Below are 17824 nucleotides of genomic sequence, written 5' to 3' on the forward strand. Positions count from 1 at the left end.
ACTTGTGACAGCGATTTTAAAAATAATTTAAGGGCTGAAATAATAAAACATTCCTTATATTAACTAAAAAAAATAACACGAAACATTAATTAAGTCGAACAGAAATGCGTTACATTTACTAGTTTTAGAATCAATTGGGAAATTTCTTAATTTAATTTTTTCCTTTCAATTATTTGTTTATTTGTTGTCTAGATAAGTCAGTTCTTTTCACATACTATGTGATTATTTTATTCGCTTTTATCATCTTACCAATGTTATTTAGTAAAGTTTTCTTTTGTACTCGAGTATCATTGAATTTATTTACAGTAAACAAACAGGTAAAAAAACAAACAGGTAATTAAAATAATGCCTTTTAAATTTACATATAAACGCCTTCCAATAAAACAAAACTTAAAAGAATTTTTCCATTTGCTTAAAGAAACGGAAAATAATATTACTTCCAAAAAATAAAATTCATTAATAACATTTAACTGAGTCTAGTAAACAAAAGTAATTGTTATCTTCAGAACAAGTCACTGTAAAAATTTTTCTCCGTATAAAATTTTAATTTTTGATAATATTTATTTATAAGGAAGATATAAGGTATTAGAATTGATAATAATGGAATAATTAAATCACTTCCTATTTCAATCATTTTATTTTAAGCAAGGAGTATTCTATTAAATTAAATTTACGTTAAACGAAATTTGAATATATAAATAATTATTGAATATATAAATATTTGCAGAATAATTAATATTTTTTTCATGCATTCTCAGTATTAAATTTTGAACAATGCTTTGTACTCTCTTGGCTTTTGATAAGTAAAATTTATATTGAGTAAAAATTAATCTTTTAAATGTTTATTCCCAATTTATAGACATAATTGAATTATTTTTGTAGCTGAAGTAATAGTTATTATTAGTTCCTGAGCCTAATTTTCATGCTACTGATTTTGTCTAAATTATCAATTTGCATCAATTTTATTTCCTTTTTTTTTCTCGAAAAAATGAACTTTTTAATGCGAAAAGTTATTTTAGTTTATCAATCTATAATGTCACCATCAGCACCTTTTACTACATTAAAAAAGTCGTATTTTCGCATTTTTGATTTTCACGAACTATTGAATCTATTTTGTTGTGTCATTTAGAATTACGGTGCTTATGTGAGTGTAAATACTGGTATAACTTATAAAAAATAAGAAACAATTATCATTTTTTTGCATTAAATGTTGTACGAGTAATTTAATGTAATAAATAAGCGCTAAAATTTTGCGATTCATCCATTTTAAGATAGCACACTCACACAATTTACACTCACATAAACGAAAAGAAAATTGAATAAAAAGGTTCACTCGTGCAATCGGTTTTTTGATTAAATTTTTAGTATTATATTTTCCTAAATAATTAATTTATTTGACTTTCATAAATTATTCCAAAATGATTTTCTAAATCATTAAAAAAAATTCACTCCAACTTTAAGGTTCAAGAACCTAACCTTTTATGTCTGGTTGCGTAACTTAGTTAATTATATGATGCTACTTAATAAATATATATGAGTAAAATTAACTAGTATAATGAAGTATTAGTATAGTTAATAATGTTGCTATGTTTATTGTTCTGTATAATTAGATACTTTAATTTTGCTTTTTCTGAACTATAATTCAGCTATAATTTGTCCAGAAATTTATTTCAACCATTGCTTTTGCTAACCGTAACTTATATTATTGCGGAAATTTGGTGAATGATGTTTATTAATTCACATTCAATATTGATAATAATATATTACTATCAATAACATTAAGCTAAAAATATCAGCAATAAAAACCTCTAGTTCTTTGATATTTATAGAACAATATTATAAAGTATAGAATAACATGAATACTTAGCTTCTATAGTTTTTAAAGGTACCGATAATTTTCTTTCAGCATTTTCCCGGTGCTAATTATTGAAATTTTTTTTTCGATATTACGTTACTAATTTAAAGCAGAATGTTCAAGTTTAAATAAGCTACAATAGCTACAGTAAAATCTCTAGTTTCTTGACATATGAAGAACAATAAAGTATCGAGTATTATGGATACTTAGTTTTTATAGTTTTTGAGGTTCCAATACTTTTTTTCAATACTTTTCAATGCTAAGTATTGGTAATTTCTTTTGATATTATGTCACTAATCTGAAACAGAACGCTCAAGTTTAAATAAGCTAATGTATCTACAAAAAAATCTCCAGTTCCTTGATGCATATGGGAGCAATATTTTAAAGTATCGAGTAGTATGGTTACTTAGTTTACATAGTTTTTGAGGTTCCAATACTTTTTTTTCTCGATACTTTTTCAATGCTAAGTATTGATACTTTCTTTCCATATTATGCCACTAATCTGAAGCAGAACGCTCAAGTTTAAATAAGCTTATGTATCTACAAAAAAATCTGTAGTTCCTTGATACATATAGAACAATATTATAAAATATCGAGTAGTATGGATACTTAATTTCTATAGTTTTTGTGGTTCAAATACTTTTTTCCGATAATTTTTCAATGCTAAGTATTGGTACTTTTTTTCGATACCATGTCACTAATCTGAAGCAGAACGTTCAAGTTATTCGGGACGATTCTTTTTTCTTTTTTTTTCCATTCCTATTTAACTTACTGTAGCTTCACATGCAAACACTTTCCACACAATGTCAATTTTTTCAACTGAAATAAACAAAGCGGTTTAAAAAAATCATTTCCCACTCTTGTTGAAACAATCCATTACAAACTAAAGGTCAATGTCATGGAGTTTTGTATGAAAGCATTGATAACTTTCAGGAAACAACTGGTTCGCCCTCCTGTGGGCAGTAATTAAAATCGAACAAAGTAGCAGTGGCTGATGTCGTAATACCGAATCACTGTTTTGATTTGACATCCTGCTGAGTTCTCTTTCTCATAACCCTTTTCTCTTTAGTCTATCCGGCCCTATTATCTGCATCCACTCAAAACAGATTCAATTCAAATTACAGGCATGATAGACCACTATGTGTTGTTATTCCTTATTTTGGGATTGTAAAACTAAACACCGTGTTAGTTTATTCATTAAAAAAAGGATACTCGTGATTGAAAAAAGGGTGGAGATTTTCTGTCTTTAGTTTCTGTCCTATATGCAACTAAAAATATAATTCTGAATCATAAAATGTAATTTAAATGAAAACATAAAAATTCAATTTGCTTAAAACTATAAAATTTGGTCTACCACTTAAGTTTTACCTCCCTTCTATCTAAGTTCTTAGCATTATTAGGTAAAATTTGTAAATAAAAAAAACTTATAAAGTGTTTTTTTTTTTTTTAAAAAAAATAGGGGATTGTTGAGATTTACTACTATTATAAGTATTGTGTGCTTAAATCGTGACAGAAAGAAAAAATAATTAAAACTTGAAAATAAACAAAAAAATATATATTTGTAAACACAGTTAATAACCGTTTTAGTCTATCCGATCCTATTATCTGCATCCACTCAAAACAGATTCAATTCAAATTACAGGCATGATAGACCACTATGTGTTGTTATTCCTTATTTTGGGATTGTAAAACTAAACACCGTGTTAGTTTATTCATTAAAAAAAGGATACTCGTGATTGAAAAAAGGGTGGAGATTTTCTGTCTTTAGTTTCTGTCCTACATGCAACTAAAAATATAATTTTGAATCATAAAAAATAATTTAAATGGAAACATAAAAATTCAATTTGCTTAAAACTATAAAATTTGGTCTACCACTTAATTTTTACCTCTCTTCTATCTAAGTTCTTAGCATTATTAGGTAAAATTTGTAAATAAAAAAAAACTTATAAAGTATTTTTTAAAAAAAATATAGGGGATTGAAGAAATTTACTACTGTTATAAGTATTGTGTGCTTAAATCGTGACAGAAAGAAAAAATAACTAAAATTTGAAAATAAACAAAAAATATATATTTGTAAACCGTAAGTTAATAACCGTTTTAGTCTATCTGGTCCTATTATCTGCATCCACTCCAAACAGATTCAATTCAAATTACAGTCATGATAGACATCTATAATTTGTTATTCCTTATTTTGGGATTGTAAAACTAAACACCATGTTAGTCTATTCATTTAAAAAATGCGTATGTTTTAAAGAAAAGGGTGAAGATTTTCTGTCTTCACTGAGAAAAAAAAGTACTAAGACTACTAGAATGTGGTAAAATTTATCCAGTTTCTGGCTCTATGGAACAGCAAAAAGATTGGTACTTTTTACCGAAGTGCTATGGTAAAATTAACACTAAAATATTGTTTTAAAATGTGTGTTAAAATTCAGCTAATGAGATAAAATTTGGTAATTTTATCATGATACCTTAGATAGAACATGGCATAAAAACCTTTCCTTCGGTTAAATATACTTTTCAGTTACGCAATTGTTACTAAATGTGAGGTAATAAGAGCTTTATGTATGAAAACCAGAATTTCTGGAAAACCGTTATAACGGTCAGAAAATTACCAAATTAATAGATCAAGGATCATATATTTTGCTGTTTAATAATCAGAAATGTGTTTTTTTTTTAGAGAAATGTCTTTACCATAGAGTACGGTAATTTTACCATAATTTTTTTCTACATATATTTTTCTGTCCTAGATGTAACTAAAACTATAATTTGCAATGATAAAAAATAATTGAAATGAAAACAAAAAAATTCCACGGAAAATATGCTTTAAAATTGTAAAATTTGGTCTACTACAAAATTTAACCTCTCTTCTTCCTAAATTCTTGGCAGTTCTAGGTCAAAATTGTAAATAAATAGAAATTTTAGAGTGCTATTTAAAACAGGGAATGGGGAAATTTATTCTTATTGTGGATTTAAATCGATGTAGAAAGCAAAAAAGTAATTAAAATTTGTAAAGAATGTTGAATATATATATACAAACTTTCACCTTGCTGGTATTTTAATAATAATTTCGTTAAAGCGATCATTTTGCGTATAACCTAATTAAGGATTAATTTATTAAAAATATTATGTTTTACAGTAATTTGTGAAACCATGAACATTATGAATAATTTTGCTAAAAATAGGCTACTATATTAGCATTTAGAAACACTTGCTAGCTAATTAAATCATCGCTACTCCTATATCTGAATTTAAGGAATTTTAAAAAGTAATCGTAGTTACATTTCTAAACTAATTTTCCTACTATAACATTTTTCTATTTTTAAAAGTTTCAGAACATTAATTATATTGGCTCGCTATTTTTTTTTTTAAATTTTGCTTCTTGGTTCCCTAAAAAAGACGTTTGTCCTTACAGAGGTAAAGATATTATCAAATCGCTTGTTTCAAGTTCTGGCAATCCTCGATAATTTTTATACTACTAAACCTAGCGATAAAATATCGTTACAGTCTGTTTACGGGATGTTTTTCTCTTCATGTAACGCAAATATGGTTTAGGATCATCAAAAAGTGCTACACAGAGCAGAGTTTGATCCAGTACTTGATTTGGAAGTTTCCGTGTCTTTTGAGTTAGTTTCGAAATTACGCAGTTTCGGAATTGGACATTGATGACCTCAAATTGAAGGCGAAGGTTCAGAGTTTTTTCTCACCATGTAGCGAAAATGTGGGTTGGTTAAGTAAAAAAGTAAACCGAGTTTGTTCCAATACCTAACCGAGAAGTTTCCGTGTTTTTTTGGATTGATTTCAAAATTACATGACCTCGGAGTTGGGCATAAGTAAGCCCCAAATCCGATATGAATCGGTTTTTCAGGGTCAGGCCCAAAATGAAATTCCTTTCGCCAATGATAAATTGAAGTTCTAAAATTGAAAGAAAATTTTTTTTAGATTAAGATAGGGAACTAGTTCCTAATGGTTTAACAATACTAATAAAATTAAAAATATTTTAATAGTTAGATTAAAAAAAAATTTTGTGTGTTATAGACGCAAAGTGTAAAAAATAGGTAGAAATTAATTTGTTGCAATTTTTTTTTTATTTAATTGAACACAAATAACAATCCGAATCTTTGCATAACACAAATTATACCAATAACCATTCCAAATTATTATACACTGTAATCACCTAAAATGTTCCTATAACATACTTCGAACTATTTTTATAGTAACAATGTTAATTCACGGGAGCGGCTTGCCCGTGACCCAGGAAGTAAACTGATGGCATTCTCCCCTTCCCCCCTTACCTCCTCTCATTCGGCCGTTATTAATTTCAGCTCAACACGGTTGCAGCGCGAAAATTACATGAGTAGGGAAATACATTTCCTGGACGATGATTTATCGAGCCATTGAAATTGCTAAAACCGCCATCATTTTCCATGCATTGTATTTGATGGAACACTGTACACAACTTCGGCATTTGCATCGTCAGAGGAGGGGCAAAACGAGAGAATCGCTTGCAGGATTCGAAGATTATCGAACGCTAATCCGAATAATTGTAAGGGTGGTGCTGCAAGAATATTCCGCGTATCCTTGGGACATAGACAGAGGTGGGCCACCTTGATTCCTGGCACACCCGTCTGGCAATTAAGAATTACTGTTTCTAAATATTTTTATTGTTATTATTTTCTGAATATTTATTTATAATTTATTTAGCAACAATAAAAACTATTCCAGTTTAATAAGTTTATTTTAATTATTAATTTATGGACAGAGGCTTGTTTCATTTAAGAAAGGTCACTGGTCATGATTAATGGCTAGATTTGTCACAAGTGATCCGAAACTGCTATTAAAAAATTATATCTACATTGAGAAAAAAATTATGGTCTAAACTACCAGATTATGGTAAAATTTAAAATTTTTCTGGCTCTACACATAAGGCTCTGAAATTTTTGCGGAAGCACTTTGGTAATGATTTTGGCAAAATTAACAGTAAAATGTGGTTTTATAATAAGGGATAAAATTTGGTAAATGTGATAAATTTTAGTAATTTCACCATAGAGCATGGCATAAAACTTTTATTTATTTAAATTTAATTTTCTGTTTTGTATTTTTTACTAAATGTGTGGTAGTAAGAACTATAATTTTTAAAACCAGAATTTCTGTTTCAGAACCGTTGACATATGAACGGAAAAATTACCAAATGAATGTTTTAAATATCCTATATTTTAGTTTTCTAAACCAAAATTCTGCTCTTTTTTTTTTAACCAGTAATAATATTGAGTAGGGGAAATTGTCAAATTGAGGAAGGGACAATCAAGATCTTACAGTACAATAATTTTACCATAATTTTTTTCTCCGTTTCCACTTTTAGAGCTTTAAAACAATTTTATGCATAACAAATAGTGGTAGTTGATATTTAAATAAGTCGTTGAAAATATTTTTAACACCCGGTCTAGCTATTTTACAAGGTATTGTCACGATATATTATAAGAACTATATATCATAGTAAATATTGAATATACGTTAATCACCTATAAATCGTATGTTCAATATTTACTGTAAGTTTAGACACATTTTCAGCCATCGTGATTAATACGGGTAAATATTGAATACTCGTAAACATTGTTAGTATTATCGATAACAATAGACACTCGAATCTTTATTGACAATGATAATTTCACGAGTATAATTAACTATGGTAATATCGTATATTTTAAAGAAGCTGATTTTGTTACAAGGAATTACTTGCTGAAAATCGATATTACCTGCCGATTTGAATCGATATTAGGTAGTGAAATATCCTGATATTAAAATTCTTATATCACACAGCATTATTAATAAAAATGTGTATTTCAGTTATTTCTGAGTAAAATTACAATAATTGGAAGGGACTGCTTCCCTTGCAACATTGAATTTTATTTCTTGTACTCTTTCAATTTATACTTTATTTCAGTTTAGATACGTTTTTCTTTTAATCATTTTTAGGTATTCATTAAAGTTTAAATTAAAAAAAAAATTTACAATTTCAAATCTCGTAATATTTTGTTAAGGTAGGGACAATCAGTTTCAATAGTCGTGATTTCGTTCTACTATAAAATATTAAAATGCTAACTAGTTTTATTCAAAATGTATAACTTAGTTTTAAACAAAAGATAGTCGGAAATATGCTTAAAATATAATCGTTTTTTTATATTTATATAAATATGAATTAGTATGAAATATTTGCATAATTCCACGAGTAAATGTTTGGAAGGGCAAAAACACACACAAGAAAACGTTTATAATAAATAAAAAAAATTTCCATTAGGCGAAAACTAATCGTAATTATAAGCATTATAAACTAACAAAGTAAGTTCGTCAGTCTGTTTTGAAGTTTAAAAGTTCTTTCTAAAAATAAGGAAGCCATAAAATAACTATATAATAAAAAAATTAGAAAAATGCGAAAAAAATTATTAAAATACCGGCAAAATACAAATATTTGTGATTTACAGTTAAAATAAATATTGACTGTGTTTGTTTTTAACGTTGTTAAATAAAGCACTCAGATGATCAAAAATTGCGATTCAGTGCAAAATAAATTAGTTATATTATTACTTTCGTTTTGATAGTGTTTGCTTTGCCTATTTGTTTTTAAAAAATATTTAAATTAAAATAATTATCAGAAATGATATTGATTTTAATATCGCATTTGCAAGGATAAAAGTTTCTTCGGAAATTAATAAAGCTAACCACTAAAATAATGAAAGCATCAAATATTGTCGAATATAATAAGATAATAAGATACAAAAAGCATAATTTAAGAGTCTGAAGCCATTATGTATGTGTTTTTAATTAAGAATCTTGTTCAAATCTTATAGAAAAAAATGTTAGTTTACTTCTGACTTGATTTCAAGATATAGATTCGAGATACTTGATTCAAGAGGATAATAAATTATAAAATATTTAGGTTTATTCATGTTATTTAAAACGTCATAAAATTGTATGAATATTTATTATTTGTTCAGATATAGAAATTCGAATAATATTTCCGTATTCGGAAAATTTGCCATTCAGAATTGGCAAACCTAACGAATACCAGATTTACTGGTCGGCATTTTGCATAAGCATTTAGAAAATGAGCTAAATGCATATATTTCGTAATAGATATGAATATGATAAAGAATTGTACCAAGATTGTAAGGGAGACAAATATTACACAAAAGATCCGGATATAACAAAATATAATTATTATCAGGAACAGGAAGTATGACCAGGGAACAAAGCTTTAACAAAGTGCAAAATATAAATATTCCGTAAAAGATATGGGCATGATCAAGTAACGAATCCTTAAATATGCAAAATCTATATATTCCGCAAAAATATAGGTAAGATCAGGTAACGAAACTTTTACAAATATGCAAAATATATATTCCGCAAAAGATGCGGATATGATCAGGAAACAAAACTTTTCCAATGTTGCAAAATTCTAATATTTTGCTAGAAATTTCAAATTCTAAGTCAGAAAGCAAAGCTTTGCAAATATTGCAAAATACATGTATTCCGCAAAAAAAAAAAAAAAAAAAAAAAAAAAAAAAAAAAAAAAAANATAAGAGAATAAAGCTTTACAAATTTGAAAAATTTTAATCTTTTACATGTATAGATCAATCAATCAATGCTGTCCCAAAATTGCAAAATATAAATATTTCACTCGAGATATGAATACTATTAGTAAATCGAGCTCAAAATAACGATATTTTAAAAAGAAAAGGAGGGAAAGTTACAGGGAACTAAGTTATATCTAGAGGTTATAATACAAATAAATGGTCATGCATGATCAAAAAGTGGAACTAGAATAAAATAGTTCAAATTAAAAAAATATTTCCGATTCAAATTGTTTTATGATTATCTAAAAAGTTTTTATATGCTTTTTTACGTACATAGTATATTTTAGTCGAAGTAAATCTGTAAGAATAAAATAATTTGACGATATATAATTAATTTTTTTTATCCATTTTATTTTATGTTTACTTTTAAAAAATGTATGCGTTTTAAATGCACATATATTACAAACATAGAAAAAATTTTGGTAAAATTACCATACTATAAGGTACGGACATTTCTAATTTAAAAAAAATAATAATAATAAAAACATAAATCTGGTTAATAAATCCAGAATATACGGTGTTTATACCATTTTAATTTTACCGTTCATATGGTAACAGCTTACACTATTTTTAGTTGAATTTGTTGAAGAATCTTTTATAATAAACTTCTATTGTTTCAGTATATGTGCATATCTAGCATTTATTAGCATTTTATCTTTTCAATCTCTAACTCATATTAACTATAATTTTTATTGAACAAAATACTTCATAGCATCAGGAGAAAAAAAATATTTCCTATCACTCTAAAAAATATTTCCTATATATTACTCGCTATTAAATATATTATAAAAAAATACAGGTCGATTTCTTATTTACAAATATTTGAAACATTTGATTACAGAGTAATGATAAAAAAAAATTTAAGAAACTAACAGTAAGCTAACTGACTTCAACCAAGAACATAGACGATTAAAAAATTTCTTTCATCAAAGTATCGAATAAAAATAACAAAACGTACTTTTTTTAAACAATGTATCAGAACACACCACTAATTTTCTTAACAAAAGAAAAATTACTTTCGCGTAGCTGCTTCATTAATTTTCCATGCACGGAAAACAAATATAAATTAAGAAAACTCGTCTTGTTTAAAAAACAGTAGAATATTCATAAGCAAGGGAAAGAACACAATTAATCGAGTAGTTACTATAATTGATAAAGGAAAAATTCTTGGTTGGTTTTTAATCATTTTTTTTCTTCGTTGGTTTTTATTTTATTTATTCATTTTGAACCCCTCATTAAAATAAACTTCAAAGGCTGTGAAGAGTGTTTTGAAAATATTAAGAAAAATTATTTTTAAAAGTTTCAAAACAGTTATTTATTGTATAATTTAAGCACTATAGGCAAATAGTACTTAGAATTAAATCATGCTGTCATATTGAAGTTACCGTTAACGGTATATAGTTTTAAAATTTATTATATTAAACAGGAATTTTATAACATTAAAAAGTTTACAGGCTGATCCTGAATCGCAAACCCTTAAAATATATTTTTTTAGATTTTATTAAGGCCGACCGGCCTGTGTAGGTGGCAGGGAACTGTCCTTGCATCAGAAAGGTACTGGGTTCGAATACCGGGCAAGGCATGGATGTTCTTTCCTTCTCTGTACTATTTGTTCTCAATGTGGGAGCGATGTTGACCCACCTAATATGGTGCCCCTGAAAGAGAGGCCAACAAAATCGCCCTGTAAATGCCTGAATTGACGGATGTTAACACAGGTGGGCATTGGGAAAAAAAAAAGATTTTATTAAGCATATATTATAATCGTAGTGGAACCACCAACACAATGTTTTGGGTTTACGAATACTAATGCTCAACTCCGTAGCCTTGTATTTTTGAACCCAATCCAGAAAACAACGAAATTCTTGGATCAAGCATTGGGAGAAATTTGCCTACATGGAGGACTTTTTGATGGAACTAATCCGAATTTGCGTTACACGGAGAGAAAAACCATGAAAACCTCAAATGGTTAGGTTGAGGATTATGGAACACGCTGGATGTTATTAGTTCTTTTCAAGCATTGTAGCGTGACGAATTGGTATTTTCTAGAATATAGAGAGCCTTGTTATCTCTTATCCTCCATACCTCTGGGTTATTCCATTTGTTTTGTTGTGTCACCAAATTTGGTTTTAAATATTGATGGATCAAAATCATTGTTATCAATGCAAAGAAACAATTAACGAGCTATACACAAATAAACTTATCAACTCGTAGTAGAATACAATATCATTCTCAGTACCTATATCATTATCTAATTTTTAATTTAATTACCCCTGATATATTTTTAATAAATCAGATACGATCGTATTAAGTAGAACCCGAAAATTTTGATGGAAAAAACTTAGCCTCGTTAGTATTTTTATGAATGGGCTACCAGCCTATTCATAACAAGTCATGCAACTAGTATCCTGATTACTATTTTAACTCTGGAAAACTCGAAGGTATTAATTTAGCCGCTGAAACTAAAATTCGTTTACAAATTTTAATTATTCCGTTAGGCAGAAATGTTCGGAAGATGATTTTCTCGCATGACTTCAGCATAAGTTTTTGTTACAAATAAAACTGTAGACTGTTCTGTTTCAACTTATACTGGCACATTCAATTATTTTTTACTAGCTCAAAGATCACAAAGCTATCTGAAACCCCGTATTTGCTTTGTTTATGCTTGTGCTTTTAAAACGCGTTTCTATAGAGTAAAACAATTTTAAATCAATGGTAATTTAAATAAATAAAAATAATAAACTAAAAATTAAAATCAATAGATAAAATTTATTTTTCGTGCAAATCCATAAAAAGTTTGATATTAAAATTATATTTGATTTTAAAATTATATTATACTATAATATTATAAAATTATATTATAATATTCTTCCGAACTTAAAAATAAATTAATGTCCACAACTTTCAAAATTAAAAATAATTAAATAAATAACAACAATTTTGTAAAAACATTAAAGAACATAAGAATATCGTTCAATAAAATTTTAGGTTACTTTGAATTTTCGATTTCCTAGAAATGTACTTTTAAATCGTTACTTTTTTTGTTTAGTACTTGTACTTTTTACTCGTTACTTTTAAAATAAGAACTTTTTACTTTTTACTCGTTACTTTTTTTAAAAATACTTGTACTTTTACTCGTTACTTTTTAAAAGTAGCGTTGCCATATATGCTACCATCTACCATTGTTAATAAGACTAAATAATCCTGATTTAACACAGTTTTCAAAATTAAAATTATCTGGTACATTTAATATTTTCTTCGAATCTATGATAATAAAATGAAGAGTTTATCTATGTGTCCGTCTCTCTTATAAATCCAGAACCATTTAAGTGAGCCCCTTGAGATTTGGCAAGTGGGTGAAATGGACTATTTTTGCCCTAAAAAAACGTTTAACAGTTTTAATTATATCGTTCAGGAAAGTCATTTGAAAATGGAAATTGTTTCATTGACCTAGAACTTCCCATTGATAAAAATAAAACCGCAGACGATTCTGTTTTCTTTTTCTTTTCTTTTTTTTAATTTTTTAAAAATTACTTCACTGATTTTGATAGTTTACTTCTTTCATTAAAAATGAGTTTGTTGCACATTCTTAGGTATTCAATTATTTTTATTCGTTATGTCAGATAAATTCAAAAATCAACGTGAACGTTGTAACATAGACGGGTAACGTCACTAAATTAACGCTTCCAAAGTTATCTGAAATACGAATATATTTTGTTTCTAGTTTTGCTTTAAAAAAAGGTTTATATGAAACTAAAGAATTTAAAATTATTTGAATATTTAAATTTAAAAAAAATTCAGTTACCGTACTAAAAACAATTTTAAGAAAAAAATAGTATTAATTCGTTTGAGAGATAGTATTAATAATAGTATAGTAAAAAAAATCCCTATATTATTACTGACGCACATTATGCTTAGTATATTTTGATAATGTTTACTAATTGAAACAACAACAAAGAAAATACGCTATGTGCTTAAAAAGCGAAATTAATATCAATTTGTATGCACGTAGAAAGAACGTAATAAATCGTCATACTGTTATGGAAGCCAATGTTATTTAATTATTTTTGGTAACAAGCACTTATAGTGGTGCAGTTTTAATTAGTTCCACATATACTAATATTGGTACAGTTAGTATATTTGGTACTTATTAAAACTATGCAGTTTTAATATATATACTGCAGAGTGTTTTTCGGGCCTTCGAAAAGGATAAGTACCCTTAAAGAAAATCGCTTGATAGTGGCAAAATTTGAGTTCACCTCGAGCAGCAGCATCATAACAAATGATACTGAATGCAATTAATCATTGTTTTTATGGAATGAACTACTAAAAACGTATTTTACTTAATCTAATGAAGTAAAGTCATCGGCAAGGGCAAAAATAATAATAAATAAAAAAGAATTTGTGGAATAATTTAGCTTCCTTAATTGTATGTTGGTTTTCAGTTTTATGTACAATGTCTCAGTTTTGTTCAGTACTAATTTTTCTTTATTGCTTGCTTTATTTCACCCCGTACGGAGAACGGATATTATTCGGCTAGTTTAATAATAAATTAAAAGGAAATTACAAAATTTTCAACTTCTTGTAAAGAAACTTTTTTAAACGTGAATTAATTCACAGTCAACATAATAGTTTTCAAACCTCATAAAGTATATTAAACAGTCAATAGGTAACTTTTTCTGTCAATGGAAAAAAAAAATGGTGGTTGCACAATTAAAAAGTCGGCTTATGACAACAGCATACCCCTAAATATTATATACTGAATTATTTTCTGTACATTTAACAAAGAGATTCTGATTAATAGTTTGCGTTCTTCTCGTTTAACTGTTCTAAATTAAAATAATTTTTTTTTAATCCAGTCTTAAAATAATTTGTGTAATGATGCCTCAAAATTACTCATTGTTTGGACAAAATCGCCTATTTTCAGTTTCTAAATCGCAGTATTTACATCAATATTAGAGAGATAATTTAAGTTGTTATCCATAATAGAATAATTTGTTTAGTCTGAAGCTACTACACTACTCGAAATAATATAATTATGTGAACGATTTAATGAGCGATTTCATAGGATTTTGCAAAACAATTTACTTTTTTCTTACAAAAGATTTGAATATTTTAGTTTGATTCATAACACACAGAACCTCGTTAATATTATTAATATACGAATGTAATAAATTGCTATGAGGATTCCTTATTTTTTCTAGGCGACTTGAAAAAAAAAGCAAAAGCACTTAAACAAAAAAAAATTCATTAAATTCAAATAATAACATTATTTTAAAATAATTAATTTAAATTTTCATTACTTAAAATTTTTAATAAAAAAAATTCCACTTTATAGCTTTAAAACAATTTTATGCATAACAAGTGGTGGTATTTGTTATAAACACATAACATTGAACATAAATGATTTTTAACATTCGATAACAATATTTTATGAATTGTTCCTACTATATATTATAAAACAAACACTTACAGTAGATATTGAATATACGTTAATCACTGATAATTCATATGTTTAATATTTACGGTAAGTTTAGACACATTTTCAGACATCGTGATCAATATGGCTAAATATCGAATACACTAACATCGTTGCTATTATCAAAAAACGATAGCTTACTGACAGTGATAATATCGCGAGTATTTTAAAGTACGATAATATCGTATATTTTAAAGAATCTTATTTTGTTAAAAAGATATTAACAATTTGAAAATCAAAAACGATAGCAATCGAACATGATACTATCGTATCTTTATTGACAATGATAATATCACGAGTATTGTTAAATACGATAATGCCATATATTTCAAAGAATATTATTTTGTTACGAGGATATTAACGATTTAAAAATAATATAAATTAGTTAAGTTAGGAATACATCATGATGCTTTGTTGACTATCGATATTACCTGCCGAAACATCGCGAAAACTACCAGAAATTAAACTTCTCCACTCTATGGCCTTCAAACAAGTTAAATTTTTTTACTTTTTATGTACGGCAACTGTTTTGACGGTTTGGAGTGCACTCCACTGGCTAACTGATACGGAACTTGTCAAATCTTTCTTTTAATTCGAAGAAAACAAGTAATTAAAGGGAGGTCGATAACGCATATACCAATATTACTAAAACTGACCTTCTTCGATGTACCTTTTCTTAGCATCTAAACAAAATATTGCTTCAGATTGTTTTTTTTCTTTTTTGCAGAATATTTACTTATACATGTTTACACGGTGATAACTATTAAATACATACCTTCGGCAGAATTCTTTTTTTTCTTTTTTTTTTTTAAATCATGAATTCAGAACTTTTATTTTTTTTAAATAATTAAATATTTAATTTTTTTTCACCATTTTTGAGCAAAAATCTTTCATAACTGAAAAATATTCCCGTTAATGCTAAAACATTATCAAAGCACTCAAATATCCTCAGAAAATTTTATCATAAATAGTTTCTTAGGAAAGATACATTGAAAAAGGTCTGTCTTAGCCTTACTCCCTAAACATTTTACACTGAAAATTGCCTTGTAAATGCTAAAAATCTACGCAAAAACCATTTTTCATGCGATAAATTTATAAAATTTGTCCAATAGTAAGAGGCGCTGGCAATTTGGTATAATTTAAAAATTAGTTTGCAAGCATTACTGTGTGTCTTTTTATCTTAATAAATTAAACTATGTTCTTTTATTTTTAAATAACTAGTAATGGAATTTTTCAGAATGGCGTTCCTGTGCGTTCTTATGCAAATCACATTCTTAATACTCATATAAAAAGAGAGATAGTAAATTCGGAATTTATTTTAAGAACAGTATTTTAATTCAAAATAGATATTAAAAAAACTTATTCTAATTCACAAATAATTCAAATTGTTCAAGACATTGAATATCAAGTTTATTTTATAATTGTAGCTCAATATATTTTTTCTCATTCAGGGTATTTTTTCCTTATCTAGCTAAAAATATCTGTAATATTTTCCCCGATAAAATTAATCTATTTGTGAAAACAAAAACCAGTTGATTTAATAATTTCTCGCATGCATGTTTAGAGCTGGTAAATCTTCACATTATCAATAAATTAAAGTTAATAATAATTTTCTTAAATAAACTGATGAAAGTTCCAAAGATCTTTTTGAATTAATACAATCTTTCTTTCGTTCTTTTTTTTTTTTAAAGTAGATTTTGAAAAATATACAGTTTATTTCATTTTCTTTTCTTTCGCATTAATATAAGAAAAATTCGATATAATAAGTTGTGACGAATTATTTATTATTGCTTTACTGAAAACAATTATTTTAAAATAATGTTGATAATTTTCTTCCCATGATAATTGAGAAAAGTTCCAACAATCTTTATTTAATGAATGCTATTTTTCTAATCATCATTTTTCCTTTTCAGATTTCAATCAAAAAAATTCGATTTGAGAAATTGTAAAGAATTATTTATTTGTGGATTTCAAAAAAGCATTTAGTCATGATTCAATGAGGAATTTTTTTTATTCTAATGTTCCTTATGTTGTTTTTATAATTTATAGATATTTTTATTATGTTTGCACGATTTTAAAGACGTGTAATCATTATTTTTAACTTCGATGTGATCATTCGTAAAAGGTTCGTTTCGTTCGTAATCTATCAACTTTAATAACCATCGTTTTCATTTTATTATCTATCGTTTTCTCTGTTTCTCACTTTTTCTTATTTATTCAAATTCGCAGGCAAGAATGGTACTAAAACAAACTAAACTACACTTTCCGACTTACCGCTGATGCCAGCAGCTTGTAGTACGGAAGTGGTAAGCTCCACAAAAGGAAAATATTCATATATATTAAATTTATTGTTCCATCCTAACGTCATGAATTAAGATCTACTGTTGTTTAAGTTAGCATAAGAAAACATTCCATCGTAACAATGCACAGTGTATCCGGCGAATTCACACTTCACATTATGTGATATTTTCCTTTTATTTGGCGATCTTTTGGCGAACAGCCTGCGAAGAATAAAGCAAGACCATTCAAAGAGGATGCGATAGCTTGACTGAGAGTATTAAGAGCAAGCGGATCGCCCTGTTTCTGATAATCATTGCTCGCAACGCCGCCCCAGTCAGGACCACGTGATGGCGCTGAGTTGAATTTTTGTTTTGGAAGAGGAAGAACGACATTAATGTTGGTTGCGGAGTTGCAGCGCCATCTATTAGGCATAGAGGAAGATATCTAATAGGGAATACGAAAATTTAAAATAATTTAATAAAATACTTTAAAGAAAATTTTAAATGCATGATAAATTATTAGTTATGTATTAATTTATGTATATTTTTTATAATTCTGATTAATTAATTCATTTAATTTTAA

General features: G+C 27.0%; 1 protein-coding gene across 6 annotated transcripts in view; it reads right to left on the reverse strand.

Annotated features, from left to right (window-relative positions):
• The window catches only part of LOC107451346 (latrophilin Cirl), a 627655-nt gene extending 610073 nt beyond the window's left edge, over positions 1-17582 (reverse strand). For 4 of the 6 annotated variants that reach the window (XM_071177653.1, XM_043039805.2, XM_071177651.1 and 1 more), the window contains exon 1: positions 17237-17582. The gene's annotated coding sequence lies outside the window, so the exon portion shown is untranslated. The remainder of the gene's footprint in view (positions 1-17236) is intronic. The other 2 variants (XM_071177654.1, XM_071177652.1) reach the window with 2 other exon arrangements.
• Positions 17583-17824: the final 242 nt, after the last annotated feature.

The sequence above is a fragment of the Parasteatoda tepidariorum genome, chromosome 2, assembly GCF_043381705.1.
Source record: "Parasteatoda tepidariorum isolate YZ-2023 chromosome 2, CAS_Ptep_4.0, whole genome shotgun sequence".
Lineage (NCBI taxonomy): Eukaryota > Metazoa > Arthropoda > Arachnida > Araneae > Theridiidae > Parasteatoda > Parasteatoda tepidariorum.